General features: G+C 48.8%; 1 protein-coding gene across 2 annotated transcripts in view; it reads right to left on the bottom strand.

Annotated features, from left to right (window-relative positions):
- The window catches only part of Hic2 (HIC ZBTB transcriptional repressor 2), a 35060-nt gene extending 16055 nt beyond the window's left edge, over nt 1-19005 (bottom strand). Inside the window, exon 1 of one of the 2 annotated variants that reach the window (XM_042666335.1) lies at nt 18966-19005. The gene's annotated coding sequence lies outside the window, so the exon portion shown is untranslated. Of the gene's footprint in view, nt 1-18128; nt 18177-18965 lie in introns of those variants that run through there. The other variant, XM_042666336.1, reaches the window with a different exon arrangement.
- Nucleotides 19006-19878: the final 873 nt, after the last annotated feature.

Raw genomic sequence — 19878 nt, 5'->3', positions numbered from 1 at the left:
GGAGGGAGGCAGGGAGGCAGGGAGGGAGGGAGGGAGGCAGGGAGGCAGGCAAGAAGGCAGGCAAGGGGCTGGGAAGGTGGCTCCGTGGTAGAGCGCTTGCCTTGCATGCCTGAGGCCCTGGGTTCGATTCCTCAGCACCACATAAGAAAAAAGCCCGAAGTGGCGCTGTGGCTCAAGTGGTAGAGCGCTATCCTTGAGCTGAAGAGCTGAGGGACAGCGCCCAGGCCCAGAGTTCAGGCCCCATGACCGGACCCAAAAAAAAAAAAAGAAGGCAGGCAAGAAGGCAGGCAGGCAGGCAGGCCCGAATGGAAAGACAAGGGGTGAACAAATACAGCTATGGTACTCACTTAGACACTATGTTGAAAAAGAACTACTAGGAATGTGGCTTAGTGGTAGAGTGCTTGACTTGCATGCATGAAAACCCTGGGTTTGATTCCTCAGTACCACATAAACAGAAAAAGTCAGAAATGGCGCTGTAGCTCAAGTGGTAGAGTGCTAGCCTTGAGCAAAAGAAGCTCAGGGACAGTGCCCAGGCCCTGAGTTCAAGCCCTAGGACTAGCCAAAAAAAAAAAGTTGTACCCAAGGAAAACTGAAGTCTTTCATTTATGCAGATTCAAAACCAGACAACACTACACTGCCTAAGGAATAGGGGGTGGGAGTCAAGTGGCTGAAATGGATACACTAGGGGATCCTGGCATTATTTATCATTCTGGATACCCTGAATATAACTGTGTTCACTTCTAACAAATTACTGCAGGTGTGTCTGCAAATACTTTTCTAGAGGTTGTATTTCAATTCCAAACAGAGCACAGAAATCTTCTGGAAGGGAGACAGAAATCTACTTGGAAAAAAAAAAAAATCTACTTGGGCTGGGCGTCAGTGGCTCACACCTGTAATCCTAGCTACTCAAGAGGCTGAGATCTGAGGATCATGGTTCAAAGCCAGCCAGGGCAGGAAACTGTGAGACTCTATTTTCCAGTAAACCACTCAGAAAACCGAAGTGGTACTGTGGCTCAAGTTGTAGAGTGCTTGCCTTGAGTTGAAGAGCTGAGGGATAGTGCCCAGGCCTAAAGTTCAAGTCCCATGACCGACCAAAAAAAAAATCTACTATATCAGGTAGATAGACCTCCATCTAATAACAATGACAACACAGGAAGGGGCAATGGTAGGACAGTTGGCCAAGTCCAGGATGGTGTGTCTATCCTGAAAATGAAACTCACATGAAGCAATAGGGAACCCACAGGAAATAGAGACCACAGGGAAATCTTAGGAGAGTCAGATCTTGAAAATAACATGATCAGGGCTGGGAAGATGGCTCAGTGGTAGAGCGCTTGCAAAAAGGGAAAAAAAAAAAAAACAGAAGTGGCTCTGTGGCTCAAGTGGTAGAGCGCTAGCCTTGAGCTGAAGAGCTGAGGGACAGCACCCAGGCCCCACGACTGGACCCAAAAAGAAAAAGAAAATAACATGATCATACGATTTTTGGTTTTGTGTGTGTGTGTGTGTGCGCACACCAGTACTGAGTCTTGAACTTGGGGGTGTTCACCATCCTCCAGCTATTTTGCTCAAGGCTAGCAGTGCTCTATCACTTGAGCCACAGCTCCACTTCCAGTTTTATGACAGTTAATTAGGGTTAAAAGTCTCATTGACTTTCTTGCACAGTCTAGCTTCAAACTGTGATCCTCTCAAATCTCAGCCTCCTCAGTGGCTAGGATTATAGACTTGAACCACACCATTAGCACCCAGCTTATATATTTTTTTTTTGGTCGGTCATGGGATTTGAACTCTGGGCCTGGGCCTGAGCCACCTTCCCAACCCATGGTCTGCTTTTTTTTGGTCAGCCCTTGGGCTTGAACTCAAGGCCTGAGTCCAGTCTCGAGCTTTAGTGCTCAAGACTAATAATCTACCACTTAAGAGCCACAGCTCCCTTTCTGGCTTTTTTTTTTGGCTGGTTAATTGGAGATAAGGGTCTCTCCTGCTAGAGTGTCTTCAAATTGTGATCCACAGATCCCAGCCTCCTGAGTAGCTAGGATTACAAGCATGAGCCACCAATGCCTGGCACCTGGCTAGTTTGCCTGGATTTTTGTTTTTTAGACAGAATACAGCTATATAGCTCAGGCTGGCCTCAAACTCAGGATCCTTTTGCCTCACTATGCTGGGCATGGGATTGAGTTTTTACTTTTTTCCTTTTTTCTTTTACTCCAAAAGGGAAATTTTTTCTATGAAATCATATAGATACCTTGGGAGTATCTACTGAAGTGTTACATAACTGTGTGTGCACACAGTGCACATAACTTGTGCACACGTGTGCGCCTGCACTAGCATTAAGACTTCTCACTTAGGGGCAGGGAAGGTGGCTCAGTGGTAGAGCGCTGATCTTGCATGCCATGAGGCCCTGGGTTCGATTCCTCAGCACCACATAAGCAAAAAGAAAAAAGCCGGAAGTGGTGCTGTGGCTCAAGTGGTACTACGCTAACCTTGATCTGAAGAGCTGAGGGACAGCGCCCAGGCCCAGAGTTCAGGCCCCCACAGCTGGACCCCCCCCCCCAAAAAAAAGCCTTCTCACTTGGCTTTTTGCTCAACCCCAGTATTGGCTACCATTTGAGCCAGACCTCCAGCATGGGCTGATTTCAAACCAATCCTCAGATCTCAACCTCCTGAGTACCTAGGATTACAGGTGTGAACTAGTATGAAGCTATTCAGGCAACAACATTAAAGAAACCCCTTTCAAGACATAATTGGCACAGGACCATGCAATCCTGGTAACTATGGAAAGCCTAATGTAAATGGATTGCAGCTCAATAATGCAACTGGGAGGGAAATGAGACACAATCTCAAAAATAACCAGTGGAAAAACGAGGCTGGAGATGTGGCTCAAGTATCAAAACACAAGCTAGGCGCCCCTGAATCTTAACCCTAGAACTACCAAATAAATTAAAGAACTGACTGGGCACTGGTGGCCCACACTTGTTATCCTAGCTACTCAGGAGGCTGAGATCTGAGGATCATGGTTCAAAGCCAGCCCAGGCAGGAAAGGCCATGAAACTCCTATCTGAAATAAACCACCAGAAAAACTAGAAGTAGCACTGTGGCTCAAGTGGTAAAGCACTTGCCTTGAGCTAAAGAGCTAAGGGGATAGCCAGGCACCGGTGGCTCACACCTGTAATCCGAGCTACTCAGGAGGCTGAGATCTGAGGATCACAGTTCAAAGCCAGCCAGGACAGAAAAGTCCATGAGACTCTGATCTCCAATAAAAACCACCAGAAAACCGGAAGTGGTGCTGTGGCTGAAGAGGTAGAGTGCTCACCTGAAGCTGAAGAGCTGAGGGATAGAGTCCAGGCCCAGAGTTCAAGCCCCACGACTAGCCCAAAAAAAAAAAAACTGTTTTGGAAATAGTCATATACTTTAATTTATATATAATTGCAGTATTTCAAAATATTACAGTCCCTGGGTAATTTACAGACAGGAGAGCTTAAAAAAGCAGGTAACTTGAAAAAGCAAAACAGTGGCCAAAAGCTCAGCAAGGGTGCCAGGCAGAGGGATCCACTTAGACTTGAAGGTACAAAATGCTCACAATTTAGATTGTTCTTTTAAAATTAAATCTTAAGAGGGCTGGGAAGGTGGCTCAGTGGTAGAGTGCTTGCCTCGCATGCATGAGGCCAAGGGATCAACTCCTCAGCACCACATAAACAGAAAAAGCAGGAAGTGACGCTGTAGCCCAAGTGGTAGAGTACTAGCCTTGAGCTGAAAAGTGCAGGAACAGCACCCAAGCCCAGAGTTCAGGCCCCACAACCGACAAATAAATAAATAAATCTTAAAGGAACTAGAAAGTAATTTAGCATCAAGAACCAGGAGGTCTCAATGAGAGTGCGTGTGCGTGTGCGTGTGCGTGCGTGTGCGTGTGTGTGTGTACCTGTCCTGGGGCTTGCCTTCAGGATATGGCAGGATATGGGCACAGTCCCTGAGCTTTTTTTTTTTTTTTGGGGTCCGGTCGTGGGGCCTGAACTCTGGGCCTGGGCGCTGTCCCTCAGCTCTTCAGCTCAAGGATAGCGCTCTACCACTTGAGCCACAGCGCCACTTCCAGCTTTTTTCTTTTTGCTTATGTGGTGCTGAGGAATCGAACCCAGGGCCTCAGGCATGCAAGGCAAGCGCTCTACCACTGAGCCACCTTCCCAGCCCCCCTGAGCTTTTTTTTCAAGGCTAGTGCTCTACCACTTAAAACCACAGCTCAACTTCCATTTTTTTTGCTGATTAACTGGAAAAAAGAGTCTAAAGGGCTTTCCTACCTTGGCTAGCTTCCAATTTCAATCCTCAGCCAGGGCGCTCACACCTGTAATCCTAGCTACTCAGGAGGCTGAGATCTGAGGATCGTGGTTCAAAGCCAGCAGGGGCAGGAACATCCATGAGACTCTTATCTCCAATAAACCACTAGAAAACCGGAAGCGGTGCTGTGGCTCAAGCGGTAGAGCCCTCACCTTGAGCTAAAGAGTGCAGGGACAGTGTACAGGCCCAGAGTTCAAGGCCCATGACCAACAAAAAACAAACAAGCTAATTTCAATCCTGAATCTCAGCCTCCTTACTAGCTAGGATTACAGGCATGAATCACCAGTGCCTGGTGAGAACCAGGTTTAAACACAGAAAATAAACAGTCACTTCTTTGCCTTACAGAACATAATACAGGGTGGAAAAGTAGGCTACATAGGAGGTAGCAAAAACAAAAACATTGAAAACCATCCAAATGATCATTCCGTCATCTTCCTTAAGTGGGAGACAGGAACCACATGCACACTGAGGTCAGGTTTCTGGGATGTACAATGCCCAGGTTCTCTGTCCAAAAAGCACAATCCCAGTCAAAACAAGTCATCTAGAATTTCAGGATACAGACAGATGCAGGAAAAGACAAAGATGGTTTAGTAAGGTATCAGTCACTAAGTAATAATGAAAAAGTTTAAAGAAAAAAGAAATGACAAAAGAAAAACTAGGGGAATGGTTAACCCACAGTTCAGAAGTGGTGATTTGTATAGGGGACAGGAATTAAGCCATGAAGGAGTATGTTGGGGGCTAGAAGTGGCACTGTGGCTCAAGTGGTAGAGAACTAGCCTTGAGCAAAAGACAGGGACCTTGAGTACCCAGGCCTTGAGTTCAAACCCCAGGACTGGGGAAAGAAAAAAAAAAAGAGCTTGTTGATGGTCCATGGGACTATAGTAAGGGTTTTGGTTTTTTCTTTGTGGTGATATTAGGATTCAAACACTTAGGGCCCAACAAATCCTGGCCCAGAATTGGCTCTACCATTTGAGCCAAGCACACAGCAGCACAGGAAGTTCCATTTGACTTGGCAGTAGGAGAAAATGTTCTGCTTGGTGGAGCACCTACTATTAAAACATAGTGCCCTTTCCAATATTTATCTTACATCATTTAAGATGGATGTGGGTATTGGCATGTAATTTTTATCTTGTGATATAACCTTTGTAAATCACTTCTAAGAGCTCAATCTCTAAAACCTTTTAAGGAAGTTCAGCCTGCTTTGTAGTAAGGTCCAAATTAAAGGTGGAATGGGAATGAAGCCTTTCAGATCCAAGGAGGAGCCAAGAAGCTAAAGCCAAAAGGACCCTCTAAAAGCATCTATGAGGTCACTAGAAACTACAGCAATCATGCACAGACCAGTACTTTGAAGGATTCAGTTCCTCAAAGGGATAACTCAGAAACTATCACCTTGTCCTAATAAACCTGAAGCAACAGAAGCCAGGGCCTCTACACCAAGCAGATAAGGTGTGCCTAACTCAACAGGTTCTACCCATCCGAAGGACTGGATGAGAGGAATGGCAAACTTAAGATCACTCTAAGTGAAAATACCACTGGGCACCAGTGCCTCATATCCTGTAAAAATCTAGCTACTCCAGAGGCTGAGATCTGAAGACCAGGGTTCAAAGACAGCCCTGGCTGGAAAACCAGTGAGACTCTTATCTCTAATGATTAAATATCAAAAAAGCTGGAAGTAGAGCTGTGGCTTAAATGATAGCATGCGATAGCCTTGAGCAAAAAAGTTCAAGGACAGTGCCCAAATGCCAGAACTAATACAAACATACAAAAGAAAAGAAAAGGGCCGGGAAGGTGGCTCAGTGGTAAGAGTGCTTGCCTTGCATAATGAGGCCCTGGGTTCTATTCCTTAGCACCATATAAGCAGAAAAAGCTAGAAGTAGCACTGTGACTTAAGTGGCAGAGTGCTAGCCTTGAGCTGAAGAGCTGAGGGACAGTGCCCAGGCCCAGAGTTCAGGCCCCACGGACAAAAAAAAACAAAACTATCAAAATTTAGACCACTTAATTCAGTGGTAGAGAAATGGTGTGACATGCATTATGGGCCTGAGATCAATCTCCAGCACTAAAAAAATAAAGTTCAACCCAAGATCAAAACACAACTCCTCAGTGCAGCACCTCCAGCCTAGTCCTTGAAAGGGCCCTACCTCCTGATTCAAAGTCTAATCAACCCCGAAATTATCTTTCTCAAATATCCATCAAATCAATCATCTGCTTAGAGCTTTCAATGGGTCCCTGATGACTGGGATGAAGTCCAAGCTTTGACCTGGCATACTGATCTCATTGAAGTTTGGTGCCAAGCCCACCTCACTCATTGTACAATCTCATTCTGGGAAGACTACAAGCTTTGTCTTCCAATAGGAGACTTTTTCCCCCACGCAGTCCCTCTTTCTTGAAAAAGTGTCCTGCCTTTCTCCTCTGCTTCTCACCTAGAATCAACACTTAGCTGCAAGATGCTTTGGTGTTTGCACTTTCCCTCCTGCCCATACCAGCATTCTGCTCACCAGACAACCCTCAAAAGTTAAAAACCTGGGGCTGGGAAGCTGGCTCAGCACCCAGACCCAGAGTTCAGGCCCCATGACCAACAACAACAACAATAAAAAGTTAAGAACCCTATGTCTCAATCAGGTACAAGCACAGCACAGACAGATAATAGGCACCATTTGTTAAGTAAGTAAATGCCAGCCAGGAAGAACCAAGGTTGAAAAGAGTCAAGGTGAAATATATTACCATTCCAAAATCACACTTATAGTCTTGTTGTTTGGAGGAAGAGGGGATTATATCATAAGATACAATCATGGTTGATTTCAATTCAGGGCCTCATACTCTCTCTCATTTAGCTTTTTTGCTCAAGACTGGCACTCTACCATTTAAGCCACACCTCTACTTTTCAGCAATTTTGCTGGTTAACTGGCAATAAGAATCTCATAGATTTGTTTGCCTGGGCTGGGCTGGCTTCTAACCAGGTTCTCTGATGTTCTTGAGGCTTTTGTTTTTTTTTTTTTTGGGGGTCCAGTCGTGGGGCCTGCACTCTGGGCCTGGGCGCTGTCCCTCGGCTCTTCAGCTCAGGGCTAGTGCTCTACCACTTGAGCCACAGCGCCACTTCTGGCTTTTTTATTTTTGCTTATGTGGTGCTGAGGAATCGAACCCAGGGCTTCATGCGTGCAAGGCAAGCGCTCTACCACTGAGCCACCTTCCCAGCCCCTTTCTGTTTGGTTTTTATGCTGGTTGTGGGGCTTGAACTCTGGGCTGACTTTGAAATCCTCATAGCTCAGCTTCCTGAGAAGCTAGAATTAACAGGTGTCAGCCACCAGCACCTGGCTATTCTTTTTTTTTATTGTTGTTGGTTGTAGAGCTTGAACTCTGGGCCTGGGCTCTGTCCCTGAGCTCTTCAGCTCAAGGCTAGCGCTCTACCACTTGAGTCACAGTGCCACTTCCAGTTTTCTGGTGGTTAATTGGAGATTAGAGTCTCACGGAATTTCCTACTCAGGCTGGCTCTGAACTGTGATCCTCAAATCTCAGCCTCCTGAGTGACTAGGATTACAGATGTGAGCCACAGGCGCCCAGCTATTTAGTTTTTGACAGGAGAGCATCGTAGCTTTCTTCAACTTCCTAACTCTAAATACTAAAAAGTTATTTCAATACCCAGCCACCTATACTGTCTCTCCTGGACACAATAATGCAGATGGAGCACTCAACAATAGCAGAGTACCCTTCAAAGGTACGCATCATGGGCAGTAAGTGTCAAAATGGGGCAAAGGCCAGTAACATAAAGAAAGGCCAGTATATTCTAAGTATTGATTGGGTCCAGAATCTGCAAACGCTTTGAGAAGGACTGACATAATTGTTTCCATTTCTTTTTTTTTCCCCTTAGCAGTACTAGGGATTAAATCCAGGGCCTAGAACTTGTTAAGGAAGCATAGGAAACCAAATTCCCAACTCTTTTGTTTTATTATTTGGTGCTGGTGGTCCTGGGGGCATGAACTTAAAGCCTGGAGGCTGTCCCTGACCTTTTTTGCTCAAGGTTAGTCCTCTACCACTTGAGCCACAGCTCTACTTCTAGCTTTTTGATAGATTTTTTTTTGGGGGGGTCGGTTGTGGTGCTTGAACTCTGGGCCTGAGCGCCGCTGTCCCTCAGCTCTTCAGCTCAAGGCAAGCGCTCTACTTGAGTTACAGAGCCACTTCGGGTTTTCTGGTGCTTTATTGGAGATAAAAGAGTCTCATGGACTTTCCTGCCTGGCTGGCTTTGAACTGCAACCCTCAGATCTCAGCCTCCTGAGTAGCTAGGATTACAAGCATGAGCCACTGGTGCCCGGCTCTGGCTTTTTGATAGTTAATTGGAGGTAAAAAAAAAAAAATCTCACGGTCCAGGCTGGGAATGTGGCTTAGTGGTAGGGTGCTTGCCTAGCTTACATAAAAGCCCTGGGTTCAATTCCTCAGTACCACATAAACAGAAAAAGCCAGAAGTGGTGCTGTAGCTCAAGTGGTAGCGTGCTAGCCTTGAGCAAAAGAAGCTCAGAGACAGTGCTCAAGCCCTGAGTTCAAGTCCCAGGACTGACCAAAAAAAAAAAAAAGAATCTCACAGGCTTTCCTGAATGGCCATCTTCAATCCATGATGATCTCCAGATCTGAGCCTCCTCAGTAGCTAGGATTACAGGAGTGAACCACTTGAACCACTGGCACCCAGCTTTGGTTTATTTTTGAGATCAGGTCTTGCTGACTTTGCCCGGGCCGGCCTCAAATGGTAGTGAACTGTGATCCCCCCCGACTCCAGTCTTCCTGATTCTCCCCCGTCAGCTGTCTCAAATATATCTAACCCAGTTTACAGATAAGGAAAATGAGGCCCTTGAAGGGTGCCAGTGATTCATGCCTATAATCCTAACTACTCAGGGGCTGGAGATCTGAGGATCAAGGCTTGAACCAACTTAGGAAGACAAACCTGTGAGACTCTTATCTCCAATTAACCAACGAAAGGCCAGAACTAGAGGCATGGCTCTAGTGGAAGAGCAACAGATATGAATGGAAAAAGCCATGTGACAGCTGAAGGTCATGAGTTCAAGTCCCAGTATCAGCAAAGAGAAAAAAAAAAGGGGGGGGGGGGAGAAACCCAGAGAGGTTAATGAGTTTTCTTTTTATTAAAACACCAAACTCCTGCTAGGCAAAGATGGCTCATCCCTGTGATCTGAGGATCACAGTTCAAAGCCAGCCCAGGCAAGGAAGGTCCATGAGACTCTTATTTCCAACTAACCACCAGAAAACCAGAAGTGGCCCTGTGGCTCAAGTGGTAGAGTGCTTGGCCTTAAGCTGAAGAGCTCAGGGAGAGCACCCAGGCCCCAGAGTTCAAGCCCCATGACCGACCCGCCCCCCCCCCCAAAAAAAGCACCAAAATCCTGACAGGCATTCTAAAAAATTTAAAATAAAAAAAGTTCCGTTTCGGGGGCTGGGAAGGTAGCTCAGTGATAGACTGCTTGCCTTGCATGCATGAGGCCTGAGGTTCCATTCCTCAGCACCATATAAGCAGAAAAAAAGCTGGAAGTGGTGCTGTGGCTCAAATGGTAGAGAGCTGGCCTTGAGCTGAAGAGCTGAGGGACAGCGCCCAGGCCCAGGGTTCAGGCCCATGACTGACAAAAAAAAAAAAATTCCAGTTCAAATGGCACCTGTGAGCTGGGTACCTGAGCACTGGTGGCTCATGCCTGTAATCCTCCTACTCAGAAGGCTAGGATCTGAGAATCCTAATTCAAAGCCAGCCAGGCACAAAAGTCTGTGACTCTTATCTCCAAACTACGCAAAAAAAAAAAAAAAAAAAAAAAAAGACATCCCTGATCCCTGAATACTGAATAAAGAGCAAGGCCAGCAGAAACTAATACAGGATCTCCAAATACCACCCATGTCCTCTGAGAACAGCATTGCCCCTACCCTGTTTCTGCTGTAGACCTGTGGGGCCTGTGCACCTGGAGGCAGAGGGGACCAGCGGGGGAGGGGTACTACCAGGAAGCAGCATGTGCAAGCTGCCTGCTGGGGGCATAAAGTCAAAGTCCCCTCCTAACTGAAGTAGCTAGGCAAGACTGCTTCCCTTATCAACATCCACACATGCATGGAATGTGGGACTTTGGAAACACTCTTCTCCCCTCAGCCTTCATGCGGGCTGCCTGGAGCTCACACCTGGTCTTCTGGGGCTCAGGTTCACCTACTATAGCCAAAGGACAACCCAAGTCCAATACTTGACTGCTTGGGAGCACTTCAGGGCTTAGTCCCCCCACCCCACCCCCTCACTCCAACCCCTTCAGCTCATTTACCAAGAGAGGCCACTCTGACTGGCACCACCAATACCTCCATAACACCAATAGTTGCAGTGCCTAAGTACCTCTCATTCACTCACAGTGAAAGAAATCCAAGAGGAGAAGAGAGGGCAACTGGTTCTGAGTTCCCTACAACACCTACATTGTCCCACAAGCATCTCCTCTCCTGTAGGTGTTCAGCAAAAGCACAAATTTCCATGGAACAAAGATTCCAACCTAGCTGCTCACTGGTGGCTCACACCTGTCATCCTAACACCCAGGAGGCTGAGAACTCAGGATCAGGGTTCAAAGCCAGGCAGGAAAGTCTGAGAGACTCTTATTTCCAATTAACCACCTGAAAACTGGAAGTGGAGCTGTAGCTCAAAGTGGTAGAGCACCATCCTTGAGCAAAAAACGCTCAGGGAGCTGGGCACTAGGCTCATGCCTATTATCCTAGCTACTCAGGAGTTTGAGATTTGAGGATCGTGGTTCAATGCCAGCTCAGGCAGGAAGGTCCGTGACTCCTTTCCAATTAACCACCGAAAATCAGAAGTGGCACTGTGGCTCAAAGTGTTAGAGCACTAGCCTTGAGCTGAAGAAACTCAGGGACATTTTACCCAGGTACAGAGTTCAAGCCCCATGACTGACAAAAGAAAGAGAGAAAGAGAAAGAGAGAAAGGAAGGAAGGAAGGAAGGAAGGAAGGAAGGAAGGAAGGAAGGAAGGAAGGAAGGAAGGAAGGAAGGAAGGAAGGAAGGAAGGAAGGAAGGAAGGAAGGAAGGAAGGAAAGAAGGAAAGAAAAAAGATTCTAACCTGCCACAAAGGAGGGATCTGTGATTGGAAGGACAAGGATAGCCCAAAATACTATCTCTGCCCTCTGGTCCACCCACTACACTCAAAAGGAAAACTTCAGCTGTCCTCCTACCCAAGCACTGCTCAAAGTAAAGGGCACTCATAATGTTGTCCAAGGCATCCACATATACCTTCCTGCCTGAACTTCCTACCCACTTCTAGCTGTGTGACTCTGGACTAAATACCATCTTGAAGGCACTTGTAAAACAAGAGATTGATAATATCAGAATACACAAGTATGTTTTGAGGATTAAATTCAGATGTAAAATATGTACCACAGGCTGGGCTTGGGTTAAGGGCTCAAAATGAGTACTCTCACCCAACACTTCTGATACTGTCTTCCTAACATTGTCAGAAGCTCTAAGAGAACCTATCTTAGTTCTCAAGCACACTCATCAGAAAAAAAACCATCAGCTGCCTTCTGCATTAAATCCTGAATAGGGCTGAGGTGAAGAGGCAAGAGGGCTAAAGTGGTATCTATTCCTAAGACAGCTTGCTTCCAAGACAGGATCCCTTGGACCCACCTTCCAAATTTACCAAAGTGCCCAGAGCAAAAGATCACAAAAAAGGCCCATCTCCCTACCACATCCTTCCTTTTCAGCCCCTATCCACCAGGCTTCTCTCCCACTCTTTTTTCTTTTGTCAGTGGTGGGGCTTGAACTGGAGGCCTGGGTGCTATCCCTGAGCTTCTTTTACTCAAGGCTAGCATTCTACCATTTGGAGCCACAGCACCACTTCCAGTTTTTTGTAGTTAATTGGAGAAAAAATATGGACTTTTTTGCCTGGGCTAGCTTTGAATCAATCCTCAGATCTCAGCCTCCTGAGTAGCTAGAATTACAGGTGTGAGTGACCAGCGCCTGGCTAACAAATGCAATTATAGTACAAACTATAATGCTCTGTCCCAGCAAAGGTGACCAAACTGAAATGAAGCCTGGCCTCTCACACCCTTTCATAGTCCCTTCTCCTCTTCCCTGTCTATTATTAGTGACTTCAGATACCTTGCCCTTACAATGCAGCCCAGGAAAACAACCTCAAGGACCAAGATCCCTCCCTGGCAGGAATATCCAGATCAGAGGAAAAGAATAAGCAGCAGTCTCAGGCACCCAACTAGCCAGTCACTTCAATTATGGTTCCAGTGGGCTTGTCAGGGTGCCACCAAGAAGCCAAACTTCAGAATGTAAGCAGAAAAGCAAACCAAAGGCAGGTATTGGCAGTTCATGCTTATAATCCTAGCTACTAAGGAGTCTGAGAGCTGAGGACCACAGTTCAATACCTGCCTAGACAAACGAGATATTCTCATCTCCCATGAACCACCAAAAAGTCAAAGTGGAGCTATGACTCAGGTACAGAGCAATAAAGCAAAGCAAAAAGCCCACTTTTGCTATGTGCCTGATATTCTTCTGCTAACAAAAGAGAATCTAATATTTTGTCCATTGTTTCAGCAGGCAACTGCTGACCCCACTGGACAATCAGAGCCAAGCAGATATCATCAGCACCCCCATTACACACTGGCCTACTCAGCTTCATCGGCTTACTATTCACCACTTGCTTGACTTGGTTGGTTACCAAGAAAAATATAGCACCTACTTGAGTAATGGTTCTCAAACTTAGCTACACATCTGATTCACTGTAGGAAAACAAGGTAGCTGAGCCCACCTAGGAAATGTACTGGGCTCCTAGAAAGTCAGATTATACAGCCCAAGGTTTCATCCCAGGAAGCAGAGGGGAAAGCACTGAACGTACAGCCTGTGCTCATCATTCAAAAAAAAAAAAAAAAAATACCTATTATGTCCACACAAGGGCAGAACACAGAAGTCCCCAGGCCCTGATCTTGCGTCTCATTTATGAGAACTCACCAAGAGCTTACCTTTTTCCAAGGCAGCAAAGAAGCTGCAAAGGCCACAGGTTTAGGGTTAAAAGGCCCTCCTCTTTAAAGAGTCCAAAACTAGGTGAATAGGCCAATGAACCTCTGTTGAAATAGAGGCCAACAGGCCAGTGTTGGAATAGGAGCAGGCCCTCCCCACACCTGGAAGAGAATCCACTCTCCCAGAGGTAGATTTATTCCCAAGGAATAAAGCCCAAGGTCCCTGAACAACATAGGAAACTCAACAATGGTGTCTGTGACAGAGCTAATGGTCCTTACATATCCAGGACAGGACAATCCCCATCTGGAAGCACCCACCTCACTTCACTTCCTTGGTCACTCTGGGAACACCCACAAGATAGACAGGGAGGGAGCTGACATTGTGGCTTAGTGATAGAGAGCTTGCCTAGCATGCATGAAACCCTGGGTTCCATTCCTCAGTACTACATAAACAGGTAAGGCTGGAAGTGGTGCTATGGCTCAAATGGTAGAGTGCTAGCCTTGAGCACAGAGAGGCTCAAAGACAGTGCCCAGGCCCCCTTAGTTCAAGCTCCAGGACCCGCAAAAAAAAAAAAAAAAAAAAAGATAGACCCTACTCATCTACACCCTCTTCACAGCCCAATGTAGCTCACTTTCTTTTGTTTTTTGTTTTTTTTTTGGGTCCGGTCGTGGGGCCTGAACTCTGGGCCTGGGCACTGTCCCTCAGCTCTTCAGCTTAAGGCTAGCACTCTACCACTTGAGCCACAGCGCCGCTTCCAGCTTTTTTCTTTTTGCTTATGTGGTGCTGAGGAATGGAACCCAGGGTCTCTGGCTTGCAAGGCAAGCGCTCTACTCTACCACTGAGCCACCTTCCCAGCCCCATAGCTCACTTTCAAACAGGAAGCAAACACCTACTACAAGCTGCTATCTCAAAAAAAAAAAAAAAAAGCAAGCAAGATTCTTAGGAAGACAGAGGGCTGACCCATCCCTACTCATCTAGGAAGTTAGAAGAATCTAATCTCCAAATCCCAGTCCCCTCTTAACTCAAAGTCACACTCCCTACCCCTAACCAAAAGGTTAGGTTATCAAAGAGAAGGTAGTCATAAGAAGTTCCATCAGGCCTAGCAGCCTTCTTCAACATCCTAGGGTCACTCTCTTCATTCAGTCCAGTCATGCCCTCCCAGAGCCTTTCCCTCAGGGTTGGGGTAGGGCCTAGGACCAGCTCCCTTATCAAGCTCACTTGGGGACCCTACCCCCAGACCACTTGCTTTTCTTGCTTTTGAGATTCCCAGTTAACTCTGGACTCAAGGTGAGCAGTCTCTCCTCAGGGTACACACACACACACACACACACACACACACACACACACACACACACACACACACACACACACACACACACACACACACACACACACACACAATTTCAAACCTCCAACTGCAACCCAGCACACACACACACACACACACACACACACACACACACACACACACACATACACACACACACACACAATTTCAAACCTCCAACTGTAACCCAGCATGGCATCCACAGCTCAATTCTGGCCCACAATAGGCCCCTCCCATACCACATGGCTGTGCCAGCCTTTATCACTTGTCTTACAATCATTTGTTTGCCTGTCTGTCTTCACTAGGCTGAGCTCTGGAAGACAGAGACACATGGATGTTAACTCCAGTTTAGTTACTACAAACTAAGGTAGGGAGTTTAGTCACTGTTCACAGTTGAGACTGATCTTGAAGAGTAAATAGCAGAGCCAGTCACACTCCAGACTTCCTGATGGAGTACAGTCTTCCTATCACTGCTCTGCAGGGGTCTGCTCAGACTGGCTCCAAGGAACCAAAAGGGGAGGAACCTGATTACTTCTTCAAGGGTAGAAGCTAACTCTCAGGCTGGCAGGAACAGACTAAGAAGTTCCATCACTTCTAAAGATCAGTTTGGAGGAGGAGGGGGCAGTGGCCCTTAGCCCCAGGGACAAGAGCAAGTATGGGGTGGGGCCCCACAGCTCAAGGTCAACAGACCAAGCAAAAAGGGCAAAGCCACAGGTCCCCTGGGTAAACTGAACTTTATTCCTTCCTCACTCCTCTTAACTTTTCAGAACTGCCCAGCCAGCCATTCTCCAGGGCCTAGCTGCTGATTAAAAGGCACCCTCCACCCCCTACCCTACCCCATGCCCTCAGAGCTGATCCTGATAGACAATAAGGACTCATAGGAAGACAGCAGGCTCCACAGTTCAATAATGCAAAACCCTGTTGCTCTGAGTCCACAACAGCTGACTTCAAGTGGATTGGAGGCTGTACTTATTAACAAAATGAGAAATCTGATCTATGGAAAGAAAACACTGCATGAGGATTAATCCAGGACTGCAGCTTGTGGAGAAGACTGGGCTGCTGGCCAAGACCAGAGAACGAAGACAGAATCGTGCCTACCTGTCCCCAGAGCAGTTACTGCACAGCAGGACAAGACACATCACCTCTGCTCCACCTGCACCTCTTCTCCTACCAGCAATTACAGCAATCATTTTGGTTTTGCTTAATTAAAGACCCAGTTCCCTCAGGCTGTGTCTTCCTCAATGCAGAGCCAGCATCCAGAAGGAGATTTTTCTTTTCAGGAATCACTCATAAAAGCTCAGTGACTAATCTACAAGCCCCAACAACTGGCAGGAAAGCACTATACAGAGCAATTCTGGGCACAAGGCTGCATTCAGGTCAAACAGCCAGAGAAGCTATATTGTAGCCACTCCACAACACCCCAAAACTCACATGCAAGAGACCAAGAGCCAAAAGAAACCAGACCAACTTTCTCAAGCAAGGCAGGCAGGCAGAGGTTTTTTTTTTTTTTCTTTTTCTTTTTTTGGGTCCGGGCCTGGGCGCTGTCCCTCAGCTCTTCAGCTCAAAGCTAGCTCTCTACCACTTGAGCCACAGTGCCACTTCCAACGTTTTTCTTTTTGCTTATGTGGTGCTGAGGAATCAAACCCAGGGCCTCATGCGTGTAAGGCAAGCGCTCTACCACTGAGCCACCTTCCCAGCCCCCAGGCAGAGGTTTGAAAACTTCTTCCTAGCCCTGTAGGAACCCAGAGATTTCCATTAAAAATCTCAAACTGCACAATTGCAGGCATGGTAACCTACTCTTCGGAACCCTGGGCCACAGGCAGTTCAACCCACTCCCTCCCAATATTAGCCTCCTATCTATCCTCTTTGGTGTGGAGAGCCTCCTACACCAGCAATCTCACCATACAGCTTTGTCTCCAGAGGCCAGCCTGAGGCTGGCCCATCTGCTTTTTTTCAGACTACTCCAGCAATCCTGCTCCATGGAGCATACACTCTCTTCTTGAGCTGAAGCAACTAAGCTGCCACATGGCCTGCACTCCTCAAAGTATCTTACTGATGATTAGGGAGTCCAGATACTGGCAGATGGGAAAGGAAGGCAAAAGGCAAATCAGGAAACCAAGAAGCAATAAATGCTAGATCCAGAAATGTCTTAGTTTTCTATGACCCAACTCCATCTCTCCCTTTGTGGTCCCTAGTAGGGAGCCCCAAGTTCAGCTTAAAAGCTGAGGCCCTCCACTTGGACAAGGAGCACAGCAATCCCCACAGTCAACAATCCACCGCCACAGGATTCCTACCCGCAAGGCTCTGCCCCTCCCCCCCACATATGTCAGAGGGGTGGCCTCTCTGGGTTACACCCCTCCTGCTGTTGGGGGTTGAGAGGCTTGGAACACAGCTTTCCAGATGTGTCAGTTCCTACTAGAAAAGGCACTGGTGACCGAGGAGTAGAAGACAAGATTTTTTTTTTTTTCCTTTAAACTTCAACATTGCTTTTCTGGTCAGGGTCAGCATCAGGCTAGGGCTATCCCCAGGCAGTCCCAAACTGTTCTGGGTGGGGCCGCTGGGAGCATTATCAGGCTCCATTCCCTCTCGTACGTAAGTCACTGCCCACCCCTCCCAGGGAGAAGCATTTTCCCCCAAACACATTCAAGCCTGTGTGAATATGAACCATCTTGAAAGATAAACAGAGTGACAAGCTGAGGCCCCTTCAGCCCCCTCCCTCAGCCAGCCTATCCCCTCCCCCTGCCAACCGACACCCCCCCCCCCCCACACACACACACACACACTTCCCTCCAAGCCCATCTCTCTTCCTGCCCAGCGCCAGCCTTACAGGAGAGATCTGGGGGCAGGGCAGCGGGCCCACCAGTGCAGAGCCTGGCCCTCTAGGTTCGGGCCCCTCCAAGCCCGACCCTGACGCTGTTCCTTCTCGGTCAGGTCTTCCCGAGGTGAAAGGGGCAAGAGGACAAGGGACCGCAAACGGTACAGGATCGCGCAGTTCTGGAAATCGCCAAAACGTCCGGCGTGGGGCGGCCGCGGGCGCACAGCCGTTTGCATAATGGGAGCCCTGCCCGCCTGTCAGGCAGCGGAGCTCGCCGGACGCAGTTCGGATTAGATTGCTAATGAAAAGGCACAAAGAGCCGGCGCCCGCTAGCCCGCCGACCCCTGCTCCGCAGGCCCGCGCCCAGGCCTGGCGCGGCCCCGGGGGCTTTGTGCCCTGGGTCCCCAGCTGCTACTGCCGCCGCTGCCACGGCTGCTGCTTCTGCTGCCGCCTGCGCCCCGCCGGGCACCCGGGCCACAAAGCCTGGGCCAGCTGGGGGTCCCGCGTGCGCCCCCGCCCAGGCCCGACGGCGGCGCGCGCGCGCCCTCCACACGCGCAGCTCTCCTGTCGCCCAAGCGCACGCGCGCCCACGCCCCTCTCCCCGGGGGCGCGCCCGACCCCGCGGCCCCCGTGCGTGTCCTCCCCCACACACACGCCCCAAACACTCCTAGCTGCCCCTCACCTCATGTGCGTCGGCGGCGGCGCTCCGCCCGCCCGCCGGCCGGCCCTGCCAGCGGCCCTTCGTCCTCGGCGCCCGGCCCGCGCCGCCCACGTCCGCCCCGTCCGCTCGCCGCTGGCCTGGCTCGGCTCCCCGCCCAGCGCGCTCCGAGCGCCTCTCACAGCCGCCCGCCCGGCGCCATCTTGGAAGCTTGTGACGTCGGCGCCGCCCGCTCACCCCTGACCCACATCTGAATGGGCGAGCGGTGGGGCGGGGATAGGGGTGGGTCCATCTGAGGGCGGGGCCTAGGGGACAGGGCGGAGCCTGACGAGCGGTCCGAACGCCGGGGCGGGGCGGGGCGGGGCGGGGCGGGGCAGGACTGGGGGGGGCGCGGGTCAGCTCCGTGGGGGAGGGGGTGCGCGAGTGTAGCCCCGACCCCGACCGCCCAATAAGACCCCAATACAGGCACCAGAGTAAGACAGTGACATCGCTCCCTCCCCCGTGAAACTGGGACCGCGCAGTCCGTGGCACAGAGTCCCTATGGACCCCTCCCACAGGCCCACACTCAACCCCGAAAACTGAAGGTTAGACACCCCCCACCTTTGAGCCTGACCCTGACCCTAAGGGGGCCCCCTTTCTGAAGTCTCTAGAAGTCTGCTCCCCACCTCTCCGACACTTTCACATCCCCAGATCCCCGGTCCCTGCAAAGCCTCAGTCTCTAAAGCTCAGCTCCCAAGGGTTGCAGTCTCTGAAGTCTGGCTTCCAGGACCGCTTGTGCTCGTTGGACAAGGGGAACCTCATAACCCCTCACCTAATGCCCGCTAGGGTCCCCACTCCCTCACCTCTACAAGTCCGCCCTACCTGCTCCTAGGGCACAGAGGTCCGGAGCACGCTTCCTCAGCCAGCCCCTTCCGGTGACCACAGCCCCTCGCAGGCCCCAGGGGTCAAGCGGCGCGCCCAAGCTGGCCCACTGGGACCCAAGGCTTGTGGCATTCATTCAGATGGCCTTCTGAAGGGTTGTGGCTGACCGTGAGTCCACTTCTCTGAGAAATTACTTAACTGACTTCCCTCTACTTTGAACGTCAAACAAAGAGACACACCACTAGTGAGGTCTGAGAAGTTCAGAAAAGCCCCACAACTGCTTAAATAGAGAAACTGTGACCTCACCCCAGTTAAGCTCCAAACTCAGTTCAATAACGCTTTAAACGGCTAATTGTGCAGCCATTCTTTCTTAATCCATATATAAACTTAATGTAATCTTTGCAGGACATTTCTTAGACAACAAAATTCTAAGTTCCCCTGGACAAATAGCCAAAAACAACTGTCATTCTCCCTGCCCTTGAGAACAAAATACAGAAATGAAGTTGGAGGGGCTGGGAAGGTGGCTCAGTGGTAGCATGCTTGCTTGCCTTGCTTGCCTGAGGCCCTGGGTTCGATTCCTCAGCACCACATAAGCAGAAAAAGCTAGAAGTGGCGCTATGGCTCAAGTGGTAAAGTGCTGAAGAGCTGAAGAGCTGAAGGACAGCGCCCAGGCCCAGAGTTCATGCCCCACAACTGACAAAAAAAAAAAGAAAGAAAGAAAATTTCAAACATCATGAAAAAAAGCATTTCACAAATTGAGCTCAGCAAAGGACTCACTACTTGAAAGGACTTTTGAAAAAAAAGTTAGCAGTCTTTTAACTAGAAAGAAAGGAAAGAAAGAGAAAAAGAGGGAGAGGAAGGAAGGAAAAGAAAAGAAAGAAGGAAAGAAAATTATAAGAGGATCCTAAAATTC

The sequence above is a fragment of the Dipodomys spectabilis genome, unplaced genomic scaffold (assembly GCF_019054845.1).
Source record: "Dipodomys spectabilis isolate Male_0828 unplaced genomic scaffold, ASM1905484v1 ptg000363l, whole genome shotgun sequence".
Lineage (NCBI taxonomy): Eukaryota > Metazoa > Chordata > Mammalia > Rodentia > Heteromyidae > Dipodomys > Dipodomys spectabilis.
The sequence above is the reverse complement of the archived record's forward strand: the minus strand, read 5'-3'. Positions and strand labels throughout refer to the sequence as shown.